General features: G+C 39.4%; 1 pseudogene; it reads right to left on the bottom strand.

Moving 5' to 3' along the window:
* Positions 1 to 589: 589 nt before the first annotated feature.
* Positions 590 to 22,377, bottom strand: part of LOC104210122 (protein SRG1-like) — a 48,308-nt pseudogene continuing 26,520 nt past the window's right edge.

Genomic DNA, 22,377 nt, shown 5'->3' with positions numbered 1-22,377 from the left:
GGATGCAAGGTGGAGTTAAATAGAAAAAACAGTAAATGAAACAATAGGTTTATAAAATAATAAGTAAAGGCGTAACAAGAAAGAGAGATAATATAACGATTTCACCATACTATATCGATTGTCACATAAAATTGATTTTTTCATTATTACCTAACAATGGATTTACAAATACAGTACAATAAAAAATAAATACAATTAAAACAACCATTATTTTTTAAAATACTAGTTCGACAATATAGAAATATACAATACAATACAATACAGTATAATCAGAGGCGGAACTGGGATTTTAACCTTATGTTCTGGATTTAGTATACAACTTTAAAGTGTTAGTTAATGGGTTCTAAATTTAATATCTCTACATATTTGATGAATTTTAAACACCAAATACATTGTTTGAGCAAAAGCTACTTGATTCAGCAGAACCCGTAATTCAGCTTGTGCTTCCGCCCCTAAGTATAATATAGTTTAATACAATACAATACAATACAAGGGGTAACAACCATCAAAACAAGCTGGAAGTGTAATTTATTAAAAAGTTCATGTGCTATTGATAAGCTAATAAACCAAGTAGAATATCAAATGCGACCTAGGATTCGTCATCCTTCGTCTCTAACCTCATGCAATCAATGAACAATTTTCCATCAAGTTTTCGTGCAAAAAATTCCTGCAAAAATTTATCCACACGAACACTTCGGAATTTTGTAGGATTATGTGGTCCAATGAGGCTGTGTGCAGGACCTAACTTAGAGTCGAGGTTAAAGATATTGAATGTTGCAAGAGTTAGTCTCTCTTTGTTTGAGTTTACAACTGCTCTGTGCTCAATGCTCCTATAAACACCATTGCTCACTATCTGCCAAATCAATTTACACATTTACCTTAATTAAACACTTTCAAGAAAATTTAGAAGTTTGAATATCTCAAGTAAGACTTAACGTATAACAAGGAAGCCCTTATTTACCTCCATCAAAGCATTTGAGAGGGGTTTTATAGGAACCCAAATACCGTCTTTTCGAACTTGGAGACCTTCAGTATCATTAAGCTGGAGAAGGATGGTGAGGGCATCAGAATCAGAATGAGGACTTAAGTCAATGGTTTTGTCTGGCTCGGGGCAAGGAGGATAATAATCCATCTGTGAACAGATCTTTCATTTCCTTTTCATCCATCTTTAAAGCCTTTGCCAATTGATATAGGATACTTATTGTTAGGCTCTTGATTTCTTGGCAGTGTGCTTTCATGGTGTCCCTAAAGTATCCAGTCATATCATACAAACATTAAATGAGGAACAGAGAGATCAAGGAACAAGTTAATTAGAACCTACATCTAAGCTTAAGGTACATATATATAGTTGAGAACTAATACAATCAGATATATATTTAGATTCAGATATCTATCTTAATATTAATACAACATCTTAATTTAGATGTGTATTCAGATTCAAACGTCTTAGCCATAACAAAAACAAATGGGGTCTTACTATATAGCGGCTAGCTGTTTATAAAATTTTATTTCCAAAAGATCTTAAATGGTTAGTGCAGAAGCAAAATACAACTGGCAAAATAGTATGTATACCTTGTGTAATTCTTTCATGTTGTATTTTTCTTTTGGTTTCGTAATCTCTTGTAACTCTCTTTTGTTTTATAACTTAGAATTTTGTGCGACTTATTAGAGAGAGAGAGAAAGAGAGAGAAGTACCTACGTGAGAGAGGGAGCTTTGGGAATAAGTGAGGTTTTCTCAAATGGGTTGGGAGAGTGGTCATGTAAAACATATCTGCCCAGTCTAACTTTTGCTCTTCAGAAAAAACAAAGTTTTGTCCATATCCTTCAACATCCCTTTCTACTTGCTCAAACTTCTTCTTCTCTTCCAATGGTAGATTGAAAAATGCTCGGATTTCTGACTTCACTTCCTCCACCAATGATGGACTCACCCCATGATTCACCAACTGAAACAATTATTAAAAAGATTGTTAAATTTTATTGTAAAATAAATATATTCTTTGGGTGGTGGTTGTTGATGACTAATAAGTCATCACTAACAAGGGTGGACATGCAGTTGAAGTTACGAATTTGGCAGAATTTAATAGATTTAGCTCAAATCTTTTATTTATATAAATAAATCTACTTAATATGTATAAATAATTTATCCTGATAACCAAACAAGATTATGATGTTGGTTTCTGGTATCTTCTTACTTGCTGTATTTGTAAATAATAATTTTGGAGAAAAGAACATTAGCGTATAAACGTAAATATAAATGAAACAGTAATTAATTCGAGCCCATTAAATTCACAGTGTTTCCTTAAGGAATTTAATCCCCTCCTAGTACCCAAGGTTATGGATTATTTCCTCCCAGGATAGAACGAAATACAAACTGGTGTAGCGGTACTTCAAACCCCAGTGTTTCAGCGAACACAAAGTTCGGCAGCAAATCACACTTACGGTTGCTTTGTTTGTAGTTTAAAACAATGCACAACAAAGGAGGAGAACTCAAAGTCGAATGGAAATTCTGAGAGGAAGGAATGCAATTTATAGACGATGTTGAGTTCTTACTGAAGAGGATATCAACGATAGCCAAACTCTCAAATTCGTTTCTGCCAGTGCCTTCTCCTAACAGCTCTTATTCCGTTTTTCAGTTTTGTGTTTGTGTTCTGTGTCTTTGCTCTTGTGAGCACGTGATTTTTTCCCTATATGTATTACTCTCATAAGTTCAAACAAAATAATTTTTTTTATTGTTTGCAATTTTGTGGAATTTTGTGGCATTTTCTGTCAATTGTTTGCATTTATTTGTGCATGTTTACTTTATTTAATTAATGAAAAATACCAAAAAAATAAATATGTTGGATTTGCATTAAAGATTTAATTCTACATTTTAGGATTAATCAACAAATTAGTTGTTTTATAAAAAAGGGAAAATCGTAAAAATAGTTTATTTTTGCATTTTTAATTTTAATTGTTGAACTTTGGTAGTTTTCCTTTTATTTGGTTTTTAATTAATTGTGTTAATTGTTAATTAGAGTTAATTAATTTAATGTGATAGCATAATGTGATTAGGAATTAATTTAGGTTTACTTTTCTTAGTTTTAAATTAAAAGAAATTAGAAAAAAATGAAAAAAGAGAAACAAAGAGTGTAAAGACAGATTTGGGCCGAATTTAAGTAGATTACCCAGGCCCAAGTCATTCTCCCCCATGTCCATCCAAATTGGCCCAGACCCGCTCCCAATTACCCGGTCCACCCCCTTACAATCCAAACGACCCCGTTTTGTGTTGAGCAGATCTCAACCGTTAACTTTCCTTGATCCAACGGTCGCGAAGTGGGGGGGGGGTCGATAGTATTTATATGTCCGAACCTCTAACCCCCCATCCCAATCGTCTCTCTCACACCCCCCTCTCTTCAAAGACTAGAACCCTAATCCGCCGCCACCATTCCCCCACCGCCTTAGGGTATTGGCGCCTTCTCCAATCCCTCCCAAAATTACACCCTATAACCACCTCACTCCCCTCATCTCAAATCCCCATTCAGTTTCTTTCAAATAGCTCCAAAACCTTCTGAATCTTAAATCTAGGGTTCGAGTTCTAGAGGTCAAAGTCAGGGTCATCCATGCAAGGTCATCCCTCTAGTTCCCCCAAGTGTTCCAAACCTGGTTCGTCTCAGAATGATGTTCTTCGTGTGTTCTTGACAAAGAACAGACGATTTATACCATTTCGAGACTAAATCAGAATTGCCCGGTGTTTTCAAGTTTAAATCGGTAAGTTTGTTCTTTTTTTCTTCGCTTTTTGTTTGTCTTTCTGCCCCGCCTTTGCTTTTTCTTCTTGCTCTAGCATGCTTTGAGTGAAATCAATGTCGAGTTTAGTTTCCCCTTTAGGGATAGTTTGTTCCGTGTGTGTTTGCGTATTTGTTCCCATTTCTCCAGTTCTTCTTTTCAATCTTAGCCAATGTCCTTTGTTTTCTTCTTGATTTTAAGTTAATTTTTTTTCCTGATAAATAGTTTAGGATTAGATTGTTAATAAATTGGTAAATTAGTGTTACTTTCAATTTGGTATTTTAGCTTAAGGAAAAAATCATCATTTGTTAGTTTAGTTCTGAGTTTGAAATCACACAAATTTTTCCTTTGTTTGCTTATCTTTACTTTGATTGGGTTTTGAAAGTTTAGAGGCCCAAAGAAGAAGGGTTAGCCCAATTGGCAGGCCAGGGTTTGGGTCCTGGGTCAACTTGACCCGGGTTGGTTTTAGGGGTAAATAACAGGGTTGTTAAGGGTAATTTAGGAAATTGGGGTAAGGAATCTTTTGTAACTGCTTGGGAAGCTTCTAGGAAGCAGGGTTGGGGGCTATTTTGAAATTCTAATAATTAAGATAGGGGTATCTGAGCTAGAATGAGAATTGAAAAAGATTTTAGGTGCAAAATTGAACCATTAGGGCTGCCCAAAATGCCTGGCCTATAAAGGCACTCTACCTTGATATTCAAGGCAGACCTGAAAGGATTAGAGAAGGAAAATTCTGCAAAACTGAAACAACTGAAAACTTTGGGAAACACGCTGATTTCTCTGCATTCCTTTATGGGAAATTGTTCAAAATTCTGAGTGATTTGAAATTCTGACCCTCTTCATTAGTTTAAATCTTTTGAAAACTCTAATTCTGTACTTGGGTTAAAGATGGTTTGATTTTGGGGTTTCGAAAGTGGGGTTTGAGCTGGTTTTATGTGTAGTAATATCTAGTTTGCTGGTTCAATTCAAATTCCTTGGTTTTGGCCGATTTCAAACACTGTTTCGTTGTTGTCCTGCTGTTTATTGCCTACTAATTTCTGCACTTCTCTTGTTTTCCCTTTCATTTCCAGGTATTTTTCAGCACTATGGATGTCACTTGAGTGTAATTTGAAGTGTGGATCTGGAAAAGTTGATGAAATTTGAGGCTATTTGTTATTGAGCTTCATTTCTCCTGCTTTCAATCATATGCATAACATGTAACACTTAGTTTTTTTCTAGAAAGATTTTGATTAGTATATCTATCAATGAATAGAATATAATTGAAATATGGAATATGTTAGTTTTTAAGTGTTGTTCTTTTATGTTTTTTCATCAAACTATGTAGTCAATATTGGACTTCTTTGCCTTGTTTGCTCATCTCTATCCTTGCCTCTTGAATCTGGTTTGTACTAGTGGATGAATTATAAGTTTAGCTTCTTTGGTTTACACGAGCTAGAATCGAAATATTTCCAGTCAAGTTGTAGGTGTTGAATCTGTGCTAGTTCAGCTAAAATCAGTGGTTCGTTTGGTGTAGATTTCTGATTTTTAGCTTTGCCCAGTAAAGACTGAAATATGACCTCCTGTTAGTAGTATAGAGTAGTAGATGTCTTTCGTTTTCTGTCACCTTAAGGTTATGCACGTTGTTGGTTAAAGTTGTGATGGTATTAGATGCTGGATAACAAGAATGAGTTGATGCTTAGATTGTGTCTCTTGCATAAAAGTAAAGTGATGATAGATGTATTCTGGTGTTTGTTTAAAGGACAATCATTAATTGTTTTGATTTTCTTAAAGCAATATGATTGGTAAATTCGAATTCGAATGCATTGGCCTTGTGCATTGTGGGGAACTCGATACTGAGTCTTTCACTCAGAAATATTGAGGTTCTGAATTTGGGCTCATTCCTGGGTCCAAGCTTGACAACCTCCTTCGAATGAGACTTAGGTTACTTCCTTCTCGTAGGGCCAATTATTCTAGCCCAAGGCTCCTTTGCGTTATTTCTTAATCATCATGCCATTTGCTCGTCCTTTCTCACATTGGTCTGTTAGTTAAAGTTGGTCCATATTTTTAGTCCAAAAGTAGTGGTAATTTTTGCCCTTAGTCAATTAGATTTCACCAATTAAATCATGAGGTGCGCCATGCCAAACAAAATCTTGAAATGCATGGCATCTCGCTTAATTGATATTTTAATCCTTAGAAATTGAGGCGTGCCATTTAGTTGAATTCTTCATGGCCCTCGCACATTTTAAAGTGCATAGTTGCTTTAGGCGTGCTATTTGAATAATTTACCTTCCTAAACTCGAGTGCATATTTATGTGACCCAAATCCAAATCTCAACAATGTTAGATAAAATGTGTTGCGGACTGCGGGTGCATTTATGTGACGTGGTTCACAACGCATTTTATGTGATGTTGAATCTTCCTAAAAATATTAAATAAAAGCAGTTTCAAAGTTAAAATTGTACCCTAGGCTAAAACATGTATTAAAATCAGATAATAGGTCAATTATAACAGTTGAGTGACCGTGCTAGAACCACGGAATCCGGGAATGCCTAACACCTTCTCCCGGGTTGAATGAATTCCTTACCCGGATTTCTGTGTTCGCGGACTGTAATATTGTGTCAATCCTTTTCCTCGATTCGAGATTTGAACCGGTGACTTGGGACACCATAAATTATCCCAAGTGGCGACTCTGAATTTTAAATAAAGTAATCCAGTTTCGATTGTCACTTAAATTGGAAAAATTCCCTTATACACTCTTTTTCGGGGGGTGTAGTGAAAAAGGAGGTGTGACAGCTCCGGCGACTCTGCTGGGGATCGAACTCAGAATCTCTGGTTCAGGGTTCAAGAATTCGAGCTTAGATGAATTATGGTATTTGGCTTTATTTATTATCTGATTTTATTACATGTTGGATCTAATGTGCTAAATGTTGCTTTTTACCGCTTTGATATTATCTGAACTGTATATATAAACTGCTAAGAAACCCCTCTATTCTCTCTCCCGAGGAGTGCACACTGGTCGTGACTTCTTTCTGTTAGTGTCATGTCCCAAATAGAATGAGGTTCGGACAAGTTGCAAAGCCAAATGATCTTTTGGTTACTGGTACGCAGCCCCCCTCCCCTGGTTCGAGTTGTCCGCTCGGGTAAGCCTGGTCTAGAACAATACACCCAGGTTTTAAACCTAGAATAACTCAGCCTCATGCTGGATCCCTAGTAGGAACGCTTATCTGCGTCATGTGCATTTGACTTTGGAGACTCAACACAGGGGTTGGGTCTGTCTAAGACAGGTGTACCCGAAATGAAAAGACCATCATGATGCATCCTACTTGCTGCTTGTGCATTCATTTGCTTCGGGTTGCATGTTGACCGGCTTATAGGGAAAAGGTTGAGAGAAGGAAAGTCAATGTGAGGGCTAAGAGAGATAATTGCTTGTTTTTGAAAAACCGATGTGCCAAAATATACTGAAACTCTTTCGGAATTTTGAAAAAAAAACTTTTGTTTTTTTTTTTGAAAAAAAAAAAAGAAAAAGGTTGGTTTTCGTTTTAAATTGCCCGAACTACGCCAGTTTGATTCCCACCGGATGTGGGATATGTAGGCAACCCCCATCGGGTCCAACTTCCTTTTTACAAAAATAGCCCAAAAGGCATCAAAATTTTCTTACTTTGTTGGAAATAAGTAAGGTGAAGTCATTCTTGTCGAAAATAGCCGAATGTCCCCAAAAGGATGCCAAAAGGCTATTTTTGCAAGAACATCCACCTTTGGCCTCTTTTTTGACATTTTGGCCGGTTAGCAAGCACAACCTTAAAATCTTCTCCCCGAAAGTGCTGAAAGGCCGTATTTGCAAATCCGGGTTTTATTTTGAAATGAAAATTTGAAAAGAAAAGAGAGAAAAATAGTGTTAACTTTGTTTTTGAGTCAAATGAGTCTTGATTTTGCTTAATCACCCTAATAAATATGCAGAATGAGCACGAGTCAAAGTTTGCCAGTAACAATCATGAACAAGATCCCTTTGGAGTTGCATATGTGGTGGGAGGATCTTGGTAAATCAGAGCAAGATAAGGTCAATCTACATTTGGGAGGCCTCGCCGGGTTGTTGAAGATAAGGCCTAGAGGAGACATCATAAAGGCGTTGGTTACGTTTTGGGACCCAACTCATAACATCTTGCATTTCTCGGATTTTGAACTCACACCCACCTTGGAAGAGATTGCATGTTATATGGGAAGTACTGAAGGTCTGAGGCATAAGTATCTGATCGCTCCAAGTGCCGTTAACTCTCACAAATTCATGGATTTGTTAAAAATAAGCAAGGGAGTCCTGTACTCCGAGTTGGAGGTTGGTTTTTCCACTCTACGTTTTATATACCAGAGGTACGGACATATAAGAGGGTTCAAAAACCCAGAAAGTGGGGTTTGTAGCAAAGGGAACCGAGCGAAATGGGATGAGCATAGACGTTTCGCTTTTATGGTAGCTTTCTTAGGCCTCGTGGTGTTTCCCCGAAAAGATAGGAATATCGATCTGCGGGTGGCTGAAGTCGTCAAAGTCTTGATTACCAACGCCAAGAGCACCCTTGCCCCTATGATAGTATCTGAGATATACCGAGCTCTCACATCTTATAAACCTGGGGCAGATTTCTTCGAGGGATGCAATTTGCTACTACAAATATGGATGATCGAACACCTGTGTCACCGCCCTTAGTATATGAGTTATAGGTCCGCAGAGAAAAGTTGCATTGAAGAGTTCGACACAAGGATTTCAGGATTCAAGTTACCAGAGGGGTTTGGAGATTGGGTATCCCGCCTTCGCTCCATCACTGCGGGGCAAATAGAATGGACACTGGGTTGGCTTCCTGTTGAAGAAATTGTGTATATGCCCGCCATCGGTCCTTACTTCCTCCTAATGGGTCTTCGAGGCATTCAACCTTATGCTCCATACTGGGTGATGAGACAGTTGGGAAGGTGTCAGGTGATGCACCCAGATGAAGATCTTAGTATTTATGCGGTCGAGGTTAGCTCTGACGGCCAATTTCATGAAGAAACAGTTCGTTCTATTTGGAACGAGTGCCAATATTTGACAGCTAATACTTGAGTGCGTGACCTATCTAGAGGCGAGGTCTCACCCGCCTATCTTTCCTGGTATAGAAAGAAGAACGCCACAAGGGTTGAACCTGAAAGACCAGCCAAAAAGCCTCACATTCAGGAATTCGTTGAGGCGTCGCAAGAACAGTGGGCTTGGTTGGCCAAGGAGAATGAGTACAGGGCCACCATAGGAAAACTGGAAAATCAAGTCAGGGATCTCCAAATCGAGAATGGTTTGCAAGCCGCGGCAGATGAAGGTGAAAAGAAAAACTAGCCAAAGAAAATGAGGCCCTTCGAGCCCAGATTCGAGAAATGAAAACAACAACTGAAAATTCCGCCAGAAGTGCAAAGGATGAGAAACTTATAAAAAACCTTAGGCAGAAGGTGGATGAGTATGGTTTTGATTTGAACAAAGCAGAGGGTGAACTAGTCAGGGCTTGAACAAAATTGGCTAAGAATGCGGAAGAACGACCGCGCTTGGTTAAACAGTTAAAAGAGAAATATGACAATGAGATTGTGGGGTTGAAGAAAAGGGTTACCATCTTTGAGAACAAAATGATCAAACAAGCAAAAGACTTTAAGGCAGAAAGGGAACACTGTTACACAGCGATGGCACAGTTAGAAAGAGATTTGCAACAACTTCAAGAACAGAATCATGTAGCCGAACAAACTTTGGAAGCCAGGGCCCAGCAGATTGGGCGTTTGTTGCAAGAAAAGGGTGTCATAAGAGATAGAATCAGAAGGATCGCCGACTACATCGCGATGAAATGTAGTAGTTGTGAGGATATGACTAGATCCATGTTCTTCGCCACCGCGATGACCTTTGTTCGCCAGATAATGGAAGATCTCTACCACCTCCAAGGGGATTTAGCGCGTAGGCCCGTGGCGAGACCGAATGATGTCCCGCGGGCCCGAGGAGCAGTTGAAACGTTGATGTATTCGTGATTTTCATTGAAGTCTGTTAGTCTGTTTTCGAGTCTGTATTTTTATTTTTCTGTTTGAGTCTGTATTTTCAGCTTTTCATCAAAGTCTGTTAGTGTCTTTTTGAGTCTGTTAGATTTTTGAGTCGTTGTAATCAAAGCATTTGCTTTTTATGAAAATTTGGAAAATCCCAAAATATTTTATTTTTACATTTATTTCTCAGAACTACGCTTGGTCTGATTCATGCGGGGTCATGATACATAGGCAATCTCTGTAGGATTCGACCATAACCAAAAGAAAGAAAAAAAGAGTGATAAAAAAGATGAGGAGAAGAAAAAGAGAGGAAAAATAAGAGCGAAAAGAAAAGGAAGAGAGAAAATAAGAAACCGTGAGAAGGAAACAATGACAAAACAAGAGAGGGAAATGAGAGAATAAAACAAAGGGAAATCAAGCAAAGGAAGGCAAGAATGAAAAAGAGAAGAAAAAAAATCAAAAAGAAAAGAAAAAAAGAGAGAGAAAAGAGAAGTTGCAAATGGAAATAAGGAAAAGCAGGGATGACGCAAGCAACTAATCAAATGCATAATAGAAACGGTTAACTGCTTAGGTGCATTCACTCCTCAAATGTGTGGTTGCCTATCTGTTAAAACCCTAATTCTATGGCACGTGATTTTTGCCTCGCATGAATTACTCCAACAGAATCTCCAAAATTAGGAATTTTCTTTTATTATTTTGTTTTTAGGAATTAATTGCTCAATTTTCGTGTTTGTTTATATTTTGTGTGCATAATTAATTTTATTTAAATCATGAAAAATAGCAAAAATTATCACGCACTGCATTTAGGATTTAATTTTATATTTTTCAGATTAATTAGTAAATTAGTTTGTTTTATAAGATATGAAAATCACAAAAATAGTTCATTTTGCATTTTAACTCTTTAATTTTGAATTTTACAGTTTTTCTTTAAATTTAGAATTTAATTAATTATTGTAAATATTATGATGAGTGATTAATCTAATTGGGTAGGTTAATTTGGTTTTAAAAATTAATTTAGGTTTTATTTTAATTTGAAAAGAAAAAGGATTTGAAATTGAAAAAGAAAAATAAAATAATTTGAATAAGAAGTCTTTTTGGGCCATTTTTATTTAAAATTTCCCAGGCCCAAACGATTATGCCTCATTACCTGTCCAGAACCGGCCCAAACCCGCGTCTCAACCCGATCTGGTCACCCCTTCATCCGAAACGACTTCGTTTATTACCCTTTGATCACAGCTGTTGGATCTCCTTAATCCAACGGTCCGGAACTGGGGAGTCAATAATATATATATGTCCAAACGTTACCCAACCCCCAGGCTTCGTCTCCCCCAACCCCTTCTCTTAGAGACCAGACCTGAACCCTAGTAGCCGCCCTTGAAATCCCACCGCTACTGGTGGCGGTGCCACCACCAACCACCCTGAAATTAACACCTCATGATCTCCTCCACCTCCACATCCCAAATCCCCAAACAACTCCTTTCAAATCCTTCTAGAACTCCTTGAATTTCAGATCAAAGATCGAAACCCTAGCGCTGCCCTTGTTCTCTCCGGTGGCGGCGCCACCTCTGTTCAACCCCAAACTAACATCGGATAACCTCCGGGGCTCCCTCACTCCAAATCCCCATGTGTTTTTCTTCGAATCACTCTATCTTTCGTCGAATCTTGAATCGAAGTTTGAAGTTTTAAAAGCCCAAAATCAGAATTTCTTGAATCTGTGGCATGCATGACCTTAGGCTCCCGAATTTTCGAGTTTTCAAGGGTTAATTTGACATAAAGCAGTGTTGGTCATTTGTTCTTAGCAAAGAACAAGTGATTAACACTGGTTGTGTTAAATCGAGATATCCAGTATTGGTTTCAAGTTTAGTTGGTAAGTTTTCGTTATTTTTCTGTCCACTTTTGTTATTTCACCTCTTATTCCTCTTCTTTTCTTCTACTTTTCTTTAAATAGACTAAAAATTAGTCAAGGTTTGAACCTAGATTTTCCCTTCTCGATTGATTCATGCTCGTATTTGTTCCATTTGCTTTCTCAGTTTTCCTTTCAAATTTTTGAATGCTGTTTTCTGATTTTTGTTTAGATTATTCACTCGCCATGATTATGTGTTATTTATGACATTTAAGTTTTCTGATTTTTCTAGTCGTATAATTAGTTTAATCAGATGTTTTTATTTCTAACTCATTGTTTAGTTTAAAAGGAAATCAGTCATTTAGTTTAGATTTTGGTTTTGAAATCATTTAATTGGTTTCTTCTGCTTCTCATGAATTACCAAATGGATTTCTGATTGGTTTTGGGCCTTGGGGTCATTTCTGACCCATTTTAAAGAAAGCCCGTTCGTCGTGGTTTGAGTCTTGGGTTAGACTTGACCCATGTGGTATGTTGAAGTAATTGGAAGGAGTTTAAAGGGTAGTTTAGGATTTTAGTTAAGGGGAATCTTGTTGAAACTGCCTGAGAAGCTTCCTAGAAGCTGCATGATATACTTACTTGACCAACAAGTCAGTAAATGAAGGACTAAGCAGCAAAAAGGAAAATTAAAAAAGGACTAAAATGAAAAAATTGAACCCTTAAGGTTGCCCTAGTAACTTGCCTATAAAGGCATAGTTACTTGGGGTTCCATGGAGATTTTTTTTAGATTGGGAAGAGAGGAAAAATTTCAGAAAACAAAGACGGCTAGAATTTCAGTAAATAACTACTGTTTCATTGCAATCTTTCCGTGATTTTCCAAGCATTCCATTTCTGAAAAGATTTGCTGGTTGATCTGGTGTTAAAAATGGAGTGAAATTGTTTGTTTAAAGTTTGGTTTTCGAAGTTGCTTTGGTTTTGGTTTGAGTGAGGCTGTTTCTATTGCTTCCATACTCCTTTCGGTTTAAGCTGATTCTGCTATACTGCTGCTGCCTGTTGATATCTCATTCTTTTGTGGCTTTGTTTGTTAAACATCAGGTACACACTCTTGAAACTCACAATGTGATGTTCAAATTGGAGACTTGGAAATGGAAAATGGAATTCTTGATGTTTGAATATTAGACTGTTAGTTTCTAGTTAGTTTTATTTCTGTTTCTCTGTATTTTGCTCTTCTTTAGTGATATATGTTCAGTTGAGGGTTTTGATCTGATTCTGTTGAAATAATAATGGTTCTGAACATGCTAGACACCATGTTAGAGTGTGTAAAGTGATTCAGTATTTAGATCATACTTTTCATTATGTAAATTAAGTGACAAGAGATTGTGTCAAATGCTATTTTGCTGGGTTAGTATTCCTTTTCTTCATGAAGTAGTTCTGGACACGAGCTTTTAGTAATATTTGAAGCATTTTGTGTGTGTGGGTCACAGGGTAGTGATGATATCTGGTAATATCTGTTGTTTGTCAACTGTTGTCGTTTTGCACTAGCCTGGGTTCGATATTGAGACTGAGGTTCTCATGCTTTATTATTCAGATGTGTTGATATCTTTAAGCTTTGAAGATGTGAATTCTTTTGCTGGGAAAAGTTGTTTGTCGTTAGTGCTTGGGCCCCTTTTTTAGGCCCAATTATTCTTACATCTGTCCATCAAACATTCCCTGCATAAACATGCTTGGCTAGTAGGTGTTGGGACTGGCGATATAATTTCAATTAGGCAAGTTGTGGTAATTAGTTAAGGTTTGGGAATAATTGTTAGTTTAATCTTACTTTGCTTTAATCTAAATTAATTAACGATGGCGGGTGATTTGAACAACAAATGTTTAGTAGCAAGAATGGTTTATTTGTGATATTCAGTTACTAATTGTGTGATTTCTTAAAAAGCTCAAATTGTAAATTGGGAAGCAAATGACTGCCGTTCTGCTGTGAGGGGATTCGAAATGGAATCGGTTTATTTCTCCAAATTTGGGCTTCCAATGAGCCCAATGTGATTCTGGCATATGAAAATATTAAATCAGAGTGGCCTTGCACGCTGCAGGCTGTTGGGCTTCATGCTCAATCCAGACGTCCCCTCAATCTTCAGTCCTTCCTTCTTGTTTAAACAACATTCTTGGTTAGTTTAAGTGATAGTAAAAGCCTAGTTCCATTAATGTTAAGATAATCAAACTTCTCTGACTAAGGGAGGTGAGCCATATTAGATAACACAAATAGCTTTTGGCCCTCCGAAATTTAGTTTGAATTCTCTTTTAAAAATCGAAATGGAGGTGCGCCGCACCAAATAAAATCTCAAATGCGTGGCCCTCATTTAACTATTTCTTTAAAATCCTTAGAATTCGAGGCGTGCCATTTAGCAAATTTCTATGGCCCTCGCAAAGTTAAAAATGCATAGTTGCTTTAGGCGCGTTATTTTAATAACATTACCGTCCTAAACTCGGGTGTGCATTTCATGTGACCCAAATCCAAATCTCAACAATGTTGAATAAGTTGTTTTTCGGATTGCGGGTGCATTTCATGTGGCGTGATCCAAAGACATGTTTTAAATGATGTTAAATCTTCTTTAAAATAATTAAAAGCAGTTAATAATTTCTAAAAATTGTACCATAGGTTAAAACATGTACTAAAATCAGATAATAAGCCAATTATGATAGTTTAAGCGACCGTGCTAGAACCACAGAATCCGGGGGTGCCTAACACCTTCCCTCGGATTAACAGAATTCCTTATTCAGAATTTCTGGTTTGCAGACTTCAAAAGGAAAGTCGAAATCTTCCTCGATTTGGGATTTAAAATAAACCGGTGACTTGGGACACTAGAAAATAAACCATCCCAAGTGGCGACTCTGAACAAAAATGAATAATTAATCTCATTTCGAATAATGTCACTTAAATTGAAAAAACTCCCTTGTACTACCTTCGGGTAGTGTAAAAGGAGGTGTGACGGCTCTGGTGACTCCCTGGGGATCGAACCCAGAATCTCTGGTTCAGTGTTCAAGAATTCAAGCTTAGAATAGCTGTTATGATTGGCTTTATCTATTATCTGATTTTCCTACATGTTTGAGCCTAACGTGCTAATTGCTTTTACCGCTTTAATATTTTGTGAACTGTATATAAACTGCTACGAAACCATTTCTTCTCTCTGAGTCTTCTAAATCATGGAGAAGGGTGCACTTCGTGTGGCTTCTCTTCTTTCTAGAGTCTTTTCCCATTTTAGAATGAGGTTCGGATAAGTTGCTAAGCCGGTGAAGCTTCTGTATTCCCGGTACGCTGCCCCCCTCAGCTCGAGTTGTCCGCTCGGGTAAGCCAGGTCTAGAACAATAAACCCAAGTTCTAAACCTAGTATAACAAAGCCTCATACCGGATCCCTAGTAGGAACGTTTGTTTGCATCACGTGCATTTGACCTTGGAGACTCAATACAGGGGTTGGGTCTGTCTAGGACAGGTGTACCCGAAATGAAAAGACCATCCTGATGCATCTTACTTGCTACTTGTGCATTTATTTACTTCGGATTTGCATGTTGACCGTCTTATGAATAATAGGAGAAAAGTTAGGAAAAAGAAACTCAATTACTTGTTTTGAGAAATCAGTGTCCAAAAAATACTAAAACTCTGCCACAATTTTGAAAAAAAAAGAGAAAAAGAAAAGAAAGTTTTATCTTTAGAATTAGTTGGTTTATTTTCGTCCGATCTCCCCGAACTACGCCAGTTTGATTTTTACCGGATGTGGGATATGTAGGCAACCCTCACCGGGTCCAATTTCCCTTTTTGCAAAAATAGCCCAAAAACAACAAAATTTTATTTTTTGTCACAATAAGCAGGGTGATGCTGTTCTTGCTTAAAATAAGTCGAATGTCCTCAAAAAAGGGCGCCGGAAGGCTGTTTTTGCAAGAATAGCCCCTTTTATTCATTTTTGTACGGTTAGCAGGTACAACCTTAAAATCTTCTTCTCCGAAGTGTTGAAAGGCCGTATCTGCAAAATTGGGTTTCATTTTCAAAGTAAAATTTTTTAAAAAAAATGGTATCACTTTTGGGTCAAAATGAGTTACTAAAACACCTTAATAAATGTGCAGGATGAGCGCAAATGAAATTGAACCCTTCACAGTCCTTAAAGAGATCCCCTTACAGTTCCACATGTGGTGGAATGATCTAGGAAAGGGCAGTAGAGAAAGAGTGGTAAGAGTTCTGGGAGACCTCGTCGGACTATTGAACACCAAGCCAAGGTTGGACATAATTGAAGCTTTAATACCTTTTTGGGACCCAACTTGCAATGTGTTCCGCTTCTCTGACTTTGAGCTCACACCTACATTGGAGGAAGTTGCAGGTTATGCGGGCCTTAATGGAAACTTTAGAAGTCGATATCCATTGGCACCAAGACCGGTATCCCCCCACAGATTTTTGGATTTGCTGAGTATTAGTCGGGATATTCGGGATGGAAACTTATCTGAAGGGTATTGCACGCTCCAGTTCTTGTATCATCGATATGGTAACCCCCGGGGTTTTGAAGAGCTGAACACTGGTCTAACCCATGCTGGAAATAAAGACAAATGGGAGGCAAGGCGGGGTTTAGCTTTTATGGTAGCCTTCTTGGGTGTTGTAGTTTGTCCGCGAAAAGATGGTAATATAGAGATAGGTCTCGTGGGAATGATCGATGTTGCAATCAAGAAATCCAAAAGAACTGTGGTTCCTCTAATCTTATCTGAAATCTACCGAGCCTTAACTATCTGTCGGGAAGGAGGAAAGTTCTTCCAAGGTTGCAATCTGTTACTACAATTATGGATGCAAGAACATCTCTGTCACCGGGTTGGGTATATGAATTACGGTTTGACCGGTCTAAGCTGCATTGAAGAATTTGAAAGCCCAGTGGAAGGTATTGAATTCCCCGAGGGTACTGAAGCTTGGATTGCACATTTGAGATCCTTGACTGAAGTTAAAATTAAGTGGGTATTCGGATGGCTTCCTGCCACCGAAGTAGTGTACATGTCAGCTGAAGTGTGTTATCTCCTCTTGATGGGCATCCGGAGCATCCAGCCTTATGATCTACGCAGGGTTTTGTGCCAATTAGGAAGATTTCAAACCGTCCCCAATGATGAAGATTTGAGTAAACATGTCATTGAATTGGGCCCAAAAGCCGCATTTCCAGAAGGGAAAATTCGCCAAGTGTGGAATGAATGTAGATTTCTTGAACTTAAGACCATGGTGTGAAATCTAGCTAGAGGTGAAGTGAACCCTAAGTACATTGTCTGGTTCAGCAAAAGATTCCAGATTCCTTAAAGGCCCGCAAAAGACCCCATATCCAACAGTTCACCAATAGGGCACAGGTGCAATGGGACTGGTTGACCAAAGAAAACGAGTACAGGGCCAAAATAAGCCAGTTGGAAAGGCGAGTCATGGAGCTTCAGTTTGAAAATGGTGTTCAAGCCGCCACAGACGAGGGAGAAAAAAATTTGACTCAGGAAAATGAGGCCCTCAAAGCTCAGATCCGGAAGATGAAAATAGCTGCTAGAAACTCGGAAAGAAGTCGGGCTGATGAAAGACTTATAAGCGGTCTGAAAAAGAAAGTCCTTGAGTGTCAAGAAGACTTGGAAAAGTCTGAATCCAGTCTAGCGAAAATCTGGGCACAATGGACAAAGAAGGGAGAAGAGCGGGCACGGGTTGTGCAACAAATGAAGAGGAACTATGAAGGGACCATCACTAGCCTAAGAAGAAAGGTAACCACTCTCAAGAATGAGGCAGCCAAACAGGCTAAAGATTTCAAAGCTAATAGGGAATACTGTTATGATTTGATGGCTCAAATGGAGGAAGGAATGCAACAGTTGCAAGATCAACACCTTCATGACTCTCAAGTGTTAGAAGCCCAGAATCAGCAGATAGGGTGGTTGCTTCAGGAAAAAGGCAGAATTAGAGAAAGGATAAGAACCATCGCTGAATACATTACCATGAAATGCCAAGCGTGCGAGGACATGACTCGTACCACCTTTTTCGCTGCAGTGATGACTTTTGTCCGCCAAGTTATGAGTGATTTGGAGCGACTGCAAGGGGATCTCGCATTTAGGCCCGCGGCGAGACCGAATGATGTCTCGCAAGCACCAGGAGCATTAATGTATTCTTGATTTTACTGGAGTCTGTATCTTTCTTTTCTGTTGAAGTCTGTTAGTTTATTTTCGATTCTGTATTTTTCTTTTTGTCAGAGTCTGTTAAGTCAGTTCATGAGTTTGTATTGTCATCATGTTTTTGGAGTCTGTTGTTTTCCTTTTTGAGTCTTTTAGCTTTAAATCATTGTAATCCAAAATATTTCCTTTTTATGAAGAATTGAAAATTCAAAAATATTCTATTATTTTTTTTTTACATTTTTATCGCCCCTTGAACTACGTAATGATCTGATTCATGTGGCGTCGTGATACGTAGGCAATCCTCATCGGATTCGGTCATGATTTTGTTAATAACTCCAATGAGATAGGGTGCGAAAAGAAAAATCCGAAAGAAAAACCCAAAAAAAAGAAAAGAGGAAAAAGCAAAGGAAAAGAGAAAAGAAAGCGAGGAAAGAGATGAAAAGAGAGAGAGTGGAATTGGAAAGAAAAAAATAAAAAATAAAATATAATAAGTAAAGTTGGGATGAAGCATGCAACCGTTGCAAAATATGTTATATAGGTGCATCACACCCCAACATGTGATTACCTATCTGTTATTTGTTTCAAACTAACCGTTTGCTGCTGTTATTTTGAGTCCAGATTTTTATAGAACGGTGGTTGGTTTTTGTGGTAACCTGGATTCACACCCATACTTTACTAGGTCAAAGGGGAGCATCGGAATGTCTTCTAAAATGACTCTTCCAACAATTCCCATCACGGATGATAGCCCAATCTCGGCCATCCCGACCTTAGAATCGGCAGTTGCCGAAGAAAACAGAATCCTGCGTCTTCGGGTTATGGAGATGTGGTACGCTTGGGCAAATGGAAGAGAACTGCCAAGCACCATCCCGGGATTCCCCGAACTCTTTCCTAGAGCAAGCGGTACCTCCACTATACAGATCAGTCACTCAAATACCCCACTAGGACACCCAACTATTTCAGCTCATTTTGTGGGAACACCTTTTGAGGTTCGCCCCTAGGTATCAATGTCCGGTGCAGCTTCGAATATCTTCACTGCTTCCCCATGCTCGGCCACGGCACAACCTACACTACCTAGGCCAGTTTTGACCCCTCAGCTTTCACCTTCCAAACACCCACCTTCCAAATGGAACCTCCTCCGTTTCCCACTTATATTTACTCTCAGCCGCCCCAATTTGAGTTCACTCCAGTGCAAGAAAAGACCGCAAAAACTCCTGAGCAAGAAGAGATTGTGAGGAAGATGAGAAGTATGGAACAGAGTCTCAAAAGCATACAAGGCTGAGTGGACAGAAAAGTGTATCCTATGCCGACTTGTGCATGTTTCCCCATGTGCACCTACCATTGGGATTCAAAACCCCAAAATTTGAGAAGTACGACGGGCACAGTGATCCTATTGCTCATCTCAAGAAATATTGCAATCAATTGCGAGGGGCCGGTGGAAAGGAAGAACTGCTCATGAAAGTCTGGTTGGCATCGCTTCTAGGTGGTATATGGACCAGGATATATCCCGCTGGCACATCTGGGATGATCTTGCTAGAGACTTCGTCAGGCAGTTCCAGTACAACATTGATATCGCTCCAGATAGGAACTCGTTTAACGAACTTGAAAAAGAAATCCTCGGTAAGCTTCCGGGAGTACGCAGTTAAATGGCGATAGCAGGCATCTAGGGTAAAACCTCCGATGGATGAGGTCGAAATGGTCACAATTTTCTTACAAGCTTAGGAAGCTGACTACTTCCAAAATATGATGTCCGCCATGGGTAAACCGTTCGCTGAAGCCATCAAGATTGGCGAAATGGTTGAAAACGGGTCGAATTCTAAGCCAATCCGCTATCAGAGCTACTTCCCAATCCATTCATGTGGGTCCGTAGGAATAGCAAAAGGCAATAAAAAGGAAGAAACATCCATGGCAGCGTCAGGTACAAGAAAACACCGTACTCCCTGATCCCTTCTCCCAGAAAGGACCCCGCAACACTATTACCCCCACCAAGACATGGCCTATGCTCCTCATCCATACACGGTCATGAATGCTCAACATTATGTTCGTCTACATCAACAAGCCAACCATAACCAAGCTCCATTTCCTAGAAACCAGCCTCCTAACCAAAACCACTACAACCCCCGTCCTCCACAAAATAATTTTCCCCCTTGTGAACCACCTAGAAGGCCAAATTTCACACCAATCGGCGAATCCTACTCCAGTATGTTTCCAAAGCTTGTACAAATGGGTCTGCTACAGCCGGTTCCTCAAACCAGGCAAAACCCAGCATCACCCGCTTACAGAGTCGGTACCCGATGTGCCTATCACTCAGGGGCAGAAGGGCATGACACATATGACTGTTGGACTCTGAAGAGAGTCGTAGAAAACTAGATAGAACAAAGAAAGATAGTGCTAAGGGATGAAGATATTCCCAATGTGACTAACAACCTGCTGCCGGCCCACAACAACGGGCCGGTTTTCGGAGTGATTTGTGAGGACAAGGAATTTGACCCGGCATTGAAGGCCATCATTGCCATTGATGATGTAGAAAATAAACCAAAAGCTGCCCCGAAGCAAGACAAAGGGGAGAAAAAGAACAAAACCACCCCTCCAAAATCAGAGAAGAAAGTTGAAGTGGGGATTGGGGCAACACCTCCCAAAGATGGTGTTCTCTATGTCCCTCGGGGTCGCAAAGAAAAACAGATGACTTTGAGTGCTTCTAGGAGATTCGAGCTGAACAAGGCAGCCCAAATGTATGTGCCCAGGGGAGCCTATGTGATGCGGGGGCCAATTAATCCACCAAGGCTAAGTGAGCCCATGGTTATTGGACGCGCACCACAGAGGCCCATGACAAATCCTACCGCTGTGCCCTGGAACTACAACAAAACGGTGGTGACCTATGAGGGCAAAGTAATATCAGGAGAAGTTCAAGAAAATAACCCCGTTGAAAAGTATTCTAACTTGGAAAAGGTGAACAATGGCACTCGAAAGCGCTTTCCATCTAAGAAGCCCGTGAGTGCCGAAGAAGCGGAGATTTTCTTTCAAAAGATGAAAATGGCGGATTATGAGGTGATCGACCAGCTTCAAAAATTTCCCGAACAAGTCTCCTTGTTGGCTTTGCTAATGAACTCCACCGAACATCAGAAGGTATTGGTCAAGACCCTTAACGAAGCATATGTTCCTATTGAGACTTCTGTAGAGCAGTTGGAGAGGATGGCAGAAAGGTTTTTCGCAATTAACCAGATTTCCTTCAGCAAAAATGACTTGCCCCCAGAAGGGGCCGCGCATAACAAAGCCCTACACCTGACACTCAAATGCGAAGGGTACTATGTGAAAAGGGTTATGTTGGACGGAGGCTCTGGGGTAGATATCTGCCCACTCTCAACTCTACAGCGCATGGAAATTAGGACCGAAAGAATTCGACCCAACAATGTCTGTGTATGGGCTTTTGATGGTATAAAAAGGGACACAATTGGAGAGATCGATCTGAGTCTGACCATTGGCCCAGTAGATTTTGAAGTAACCTTCCAGGTTTTGGACATGGACACATCCTACAATTTTCTCTTGGGAAGGTCATGGATTCATGCAGCGGGGGTTATACCCTCTACCCTCCATCAGATGGTAAAATTTAAGCATGAAGATCAAGATATTGTGGTCCACGAGGAAGACGAGCAATCAATTTATCGGGACCCATCAGTCCCATGTCTTGAAGCGAGAGAGGGGAGTGAGCACACAATTTATCAGGCCTTTGAAATTGTGGTTGCAGACCAGTACGAAGAGGGAAACCCTTGCCCTCAACCCTTTCTTTCTAATGCATCCATCATGGTGGCCAAAGAAATGATCAGACATGGCTTCGAACCGGGGAAGGGGCTCAAGAAATAATTGCAAGGAATAACTGAACCTATCACCCTAACCGCCAGTGAAAAATTCTTTGGGATAGGCTTCTGACCCACTCCAGCTGATGTAAAATGGGCAAATGATAGAAAAAATGATGGGTGGGTCTTGCCTCAGCCGGTGCCGCATTTGTACAGAACATTTGTCAAGCCAAAATACCATGAGGAAGAAGAATATGAGGTCTTCACGGCCGCAGAGATTGAAGAGATCTGTGGGGCGATGAGGAAGATACTGTATGAAGCCCACATGGTTCAACCAGGGGAAGGCTCAAGCACCGTTGAGGTGCTGTATATGGGACCTAACGCTAAGCTACAGAATTGGAAGGCTACGTCATTCCCGATCAGGCGGGAGTCCCGGTAGACCTGTCCTGCCACCTTTTCTGCATCACAAGTTATTTCAGGGTGTAACTCGGATGTTTCCTTTAGCTTCTTGTCTTTTAATTTTCCAATGTAAACCTTGTTATCTTCAAATTCCAAGAAATGAAATCAATATTTCATCGTTCATCTTTCTTTATTCTTTCTGATTTTGTCATTTTTCTCTTTTCTTTCAGTTCTAATAATGCGGCTTTAAATAACATGACATGATTGCGGACTTCATGCCCAGATCCAAACATGCTATCTAATTGCGAAATAATGAACCAAGAGCCAGAATACGATGAAGAGGAGGCTTTTAGGGAAATAAATCGAGAATTGGAACAATTTGAGAATAAACCTAAGCTGAACTTAAATGATACTGAACCGGTTAATT

This window comes from Nicotiana sylvestris, chromosome 2, assembly GCF_000393655.2.
Source record: "Nicotiana sylvestris chromosome 2, ASM39365v2, whole genome shotgun sequence".
In the NCBI taxonomy this organism is placed as follows: Eukaryota; Viridiplantae; Streptophyta; class Magnoliopsida; order Solanales; family Solanaceae; genus Nicotiana; species Nicotiana sylvestris.
This window is presented reverse-complemented; position numbering and strand designations above follow the sequence as displayed.